This window comes from Pteropus medius, unplaced genomic scaffold, assembly GCF_902729225.1.
Source record: "Pteropus medius unplaced genomic scaffold, Ma_sr-lr_union100, whole genome shotgun sequence".
NCBI classification, from domain to species: domain Eukaryota; kingdom Metazoa; phylum Chordata; class Mammalia; order Chiroptera; family Pteropodidae; genus Pteropus; species Pteropus medius.
The window spans coordinates 2472518-2477763 of record NW_024352785.1 but is presented as its reverse complement, the minus strand read 5'-3'; the positions used below and the strand labels follow the sequence as shown (position 1 = coordinate 2477763).

At 29.0% G+C, this 5246-nt stretch overlaps 1 pseudogene; it reads left to right on the top strand.

Annotated features, from left to right (window-relative positions):
• The first annotated feature begins 4104 nt into the window (after positions 1–4104).
• On the top strand, positions 4105–4222 carry LOC120591079 (uncharacterized; annotated as a pseudogene).
• Positions 4223–5246: the final 1024 nt, after the last annotated feature.

Below are 5246 nucleotides of genomic sequence, written 5' to 3'. Positions count from 1 at the left end.
TACTGGATTGTTTTGTCCTGATGTTAAATGTGGCATATGTTCATTATTGAAACTTTGGAAAATACCAAAAATTAAGATTGGAACAACAAAAAAATAGACTGGTATGTTACTTTATAGCAAGTAGTTAAGTGTTAACTCCAGATTGTAATTCCCAGTTGTGCCCTTAGAAGACATGTGGTGAATTATTCCACACACCTGCATTTCTGGCATTTAAGTTTTCTAAGTCTTCATTTTGATTCTTGGTATGATTCTTCACATTTTTTCTTTTCTTTGATATTTAGTTATATGGGTAGAAAGAAGAAACTAACTCATGAGTAATTAGATGGCATTTCAATATAAAGTTTTTTTCAATGATATTTATTTTATTAGTTTATATGTTTGTTTTTATTTCTAATACCTTGTTTTATGTTTTCTTCAGACTTTATTTTTTTCCCTCTCTGTCTCTTTCTCTCCCTTCCTCTTTCTCTCTCTGTCTCTCTATCTCTTTCTGTCTCTCCTCCCTCCCTCTCTCTGTTTTGTTTGCTTTCATCCTTTTTAGGGATTGGGAAGTATAAATCCTGTGGATTTTTTTTTGTGAGAAATAATGCCATAATATTTCTTTAATTGTCAGTGTTTAGAATAAAAATGTGTTCAAATTCTAGACATGCCAAAGAATATTATACCATTATTTTCTATCAATCTTATCTATAATTTTTCTTGTTTTATTTGTATTATTAATCAAGGTAACTTATTATCACTAAACTAATTTTAATACATTCTCTTTGAGATTATATTTGTAAAACACATTTTTGAACTTTACCATAATCGACTGACTTTAATATTATGGCTCTTTTATAGTTTCTATAATGTTGTATTATTAATTTTATTAACTTTTTTAACACTAAACTTTGTAAATACTTTTTAAAAACTAGTAAATTTAAAAATATAAAATATAAAAATAAAATTTCCTATACATTGAAATCACTCATAATCTTTCACTAGAAAAACTGTTATTATTTTTTGAGGGCTTACTAAATGCTGGGTATTGTTTTTTTTTTTTTTTCTTTTCTATTAAGATGCAGTTTACATGTAACATATTAGTTTCAGGTATACAACATAATGATTTGATGTTTGTGTATATTGTGAAATGATCACCACAATAAATCTAGTTAACGTCCAGCGCCATATGTAGTTACAAAATTTTCTTTTCTTGTGATGAGAACTTTTAAGACTTACTTTCTAAGCAACCTTCAAATGTGCAATATAGTATTAACTATAGTTACCAAGCTGTACATTACATCCTCATGACTTAATTATTTTATAATTGCAAGTTTGTACCTTTTGACCACCTTCACCCATTTTGCCCACCTCCCATTCACCACCTCCAGCAACCACCCATCTGTTGTCTATATGAGTTTTTTCTAAGTATTCACATATAAGTGAGATGATATAGTATTTGTCTTTTTCTGTTTTATTTCATTTATCATAATGCCCTCGAAACCCATCCATGTTGTTGGAAATGACAAGATTTCATTGTTTATGGCCTAATGATGTTCCATTGTATATGTGTACTGGCATTACTTAATTTGTTCACTCAATTATGAACACTTAGATTGTTTCCACATCTTGGCTATTGTAAATAATGCTGCAGTGAACATGGAGGTGCACATATCTTAAAGTTAGTATTTTTGTTTTCTTCAGATGAATATCCAGAAGAGGAATTGCTGGATCATATGCTGGTTATATTTTTAATTTTTTGAGGAAACTCCATACTTTTTTTCATAGCAATTGCACCAATTTACATTCCTACCAACAACATATAAGGGCTCCTTTCTCCACAACCTCACCAGCATTTATCTCTTATCTTTTTTATAAAAGCCATTCTAACAGATGTGAAATGATAGCTCATTGTAGTTTTGATTTGCATTTTCCTGAAAATTAATGGTGTGGAGCACCTTTTCATGTACCTGTTGGCTACCCATACATCTTCTTTGAAAAAAAAAAAAATCTATTCAGTTGCTCTGTCCATTTTTTAATCCAATCGTTTTTTCTGCTATTGAATTTGAGTTCCTTATATATTTTAGATATTAGCTGCTTACCTGACATATGATTTGCAAATATTTCTCCCATTTGGTAGGTTGCCTTTTCATTTTGTTGATGGTTTCCTTTGCTGTGTTAAAACATTTTAGTTTGATGTAGTCCCACTTGGTTATTTTTGCTTTTATTGCCTTTCCTTTTGGTGTCAGACTCAAAAATCATCTCCAAGCCCAATGTCAAGGAACTTACTGCCTATGGTTTCTTTCAAGAGTTTTATTGTTTCAGATCTTATGTTCAAGTCTTTAATACATTTTGTGTAAATTTTTGTATATGGTGTGAGACAGTAGTTCAGTTTCACTGTTTTACAAGTGGCTTTTCAGTTTTCCCAAAAACATTTGTTGTACTTTCTCCATTCTATCTATATTCTTGCCTCCTTTGTCATAAAATAATTGACTATATATGTGTTGATTTATTTCTGGGCTCTGTATTCTGTTCTATTGATCTAGGTGTCTTTTTTATGCCAATATCATACTATTTTGAATCATGTTATCATTCTTGTGCTTAAATATTTGATAAGAAAAGTTTGCATTTTAAAGAACTTACTATCTAATCTGAAATACTGTTCCTTCTCTTCTTTCTCTTGAAAATATTGATTTTATTGATTATGCATAACAATTTATTTATATTCATTTATTTATTTATGGTACATTAAGATGTTTTCCCAACACTATAGAACCATTCAGAAATATAAATCTTTCAGTTTCTTTAAATAGCTTTCTAAAATCAATTATAGAATGGAAGTTATTAAACAAAAAAGTATACCTAGTTTAAGACTCTTGATATACCATGTCTAATTTCTATTCAGAAGATTACAGTGTTTTAGAATCCCTAAAAAAATGTTATCTTCCTGTTACCATAATTTTGAATTCTAACTCTAGCCAGTTGAATATTTTCATTTGCTAACAATTTGCATTTCTGTTCAAATTATCATCTGATGATGCTCTTTGCCTGTTTTCTATGTCAAAGCCTTTTATTATTATTTTGTTTTGTTTTGTTTTAAGTTAAGAATAAAAGGATTTAGTTATATATGGGATAAATATATGTGACATAAAATCCAATTTCTTGCATATTATTGAAATTGTGTAGTTTCTAGCATTCTAAGAATGGTATATAATGTATATGGAAATAGAAATTATTTTTCCTTGCTTTTTTACCCATTAAATGTCAAGGCATCATCTCTCCTTGAAAGGCAGAAAGTCCATAGGGAATCCATAGTATTATTATTAGTCCTGATTCTCATAGGGAAACTAATATTATTATTACTAGTTTTCAAAGGCATTTAAATTCCCATCTCATTACATCCTTTAATAAGCATTTCAGTATGAAATGAAAGAATCTATAACCCACAATTTTACCCAAAATTTGATTTACTTAATTTAAATGATATGTGAAAAAGATATTTGGAAGGGAAACTCTGAAGCATATTAGAAATCATATGCTATCAAGTGGTGGAAAACTAAAAATAAAATTTAAATGTAGTTTTATCATTAAGTTATCTTTATGATTGTTCAAATAGAAAATGATTACTAGAGGGATGGAGGTTGGGGGTAGATGAAAAAGGGGAAGGGTAATAAGAGGTACAAACTTCCAGTTATGATATGAATAAGTTACAAAGATGTAATGGCCAGCACAGGAAATATAGTTGATAATATTGTAATAATTTTGTACAGTTACCAATGGTTGCTAGACATTGTGATGAGCACATCATAAGGTATATAAATATAGAGTCACTATGTTGTACACCTGAAATTAATATAATACTGTATATCGACTATACTTTAATAAAAAAATATAGTGAGAACACCAAAAAAAACAAAAAACAAATAGGAGATATATTTTTGGAAACTATTATATCTTTATTACTATGAAGTTCAATTAAAAATATAAACAAGCCCATATTGTGAATTATTATTTTAAATCAAAAAGCTGTAATAAAACATATTTAACTGCTATTTCTATAAAGACAAAATACATGCAACTCCACAGTTTACATATATCTGTACATTGATAATTTTTAAAATCATCAGTGTCTACAGCCATGCCACCCTGAACAAGCCCGATCCCATCTGATCTTGGAAGCTAAGCAGGGTCGGGCCTGGTTAGTACTTAGATGGGAGACCACCTGGAAGACCGGGTGCTGTCAAGCATAAAAAATAAAGGATTGTAAGCTGACAAGGTCCTTGCAATCTGTGAGGTCAACCAAAGGTTGCCTCGTCTAAAATAAATAAATAAATAAACAAACAAACAAACAAACAAATAAATAAATAAATAGATAGATAGATAGATAAATATAAGCAAATTGCTGTTTTTAAAATTTTATAATTTAACTTTTAATAATTTGCTTAAGACAAATATGAAGTTTCCCCCCAAAGTATGTTTCTTTTGAATTTTATTAAGCTTCTAGTCTATTCATGTTAAAATAAAATGCACTATTTGAATAATTAACTTCACTTTTTATGAAATCTTGATGTTTCCAAATTTCTCCATATATTACATACAACATTGTTAAGAAGCATTAACACTCATTGCCTCCATTCATGTAATAAATATTTATTAGGTACTATGCATACTATCTTTTTTCAATTTTACTAATTCAAATAGCGATGGATTTTTAGAATTTAAAAATGTCCAATTTAGAATTTGTGGCATCATAGTACAGTATATACACATAATTAATTAAGTTATATATGTGTACGGTATGTAAACATATTAATTTAAGTTACTTTGAAAATTAATCTGTGGCATTATGTTTATATTAGCAGTAACTAGGATGCACTGGGTAAATTGGAACAATTATTAACCAAATCTCAGGAGACCAATGTCATTTTACTTAGTAGCTATGACCTTGATTTCTCACTATTTATAGCTGTAGTTGTTTAATCTTTCTCATTTAAAATTTGGAAGTTTCAGATTAAGTAATCTTCACATTATAAGAACTTTTTAATACCTTTCTTCTGCATAAATCGTTTGGAGTCAAAGCCAGCAGGAATCACTGTGAATATCTGATTTCTTTTTTTATTCTTAGTGCATTGATCAGATAAAAGGTACATTTCTAGTTTCAGAGATGGAACCAAATCAATGACTACCACCTCCACAGATGTTTACAGACATAAAAATCACAGAATATAAATGAAACACAACTCTCTCCTGCCCTCTCAAATAAGAGAGAA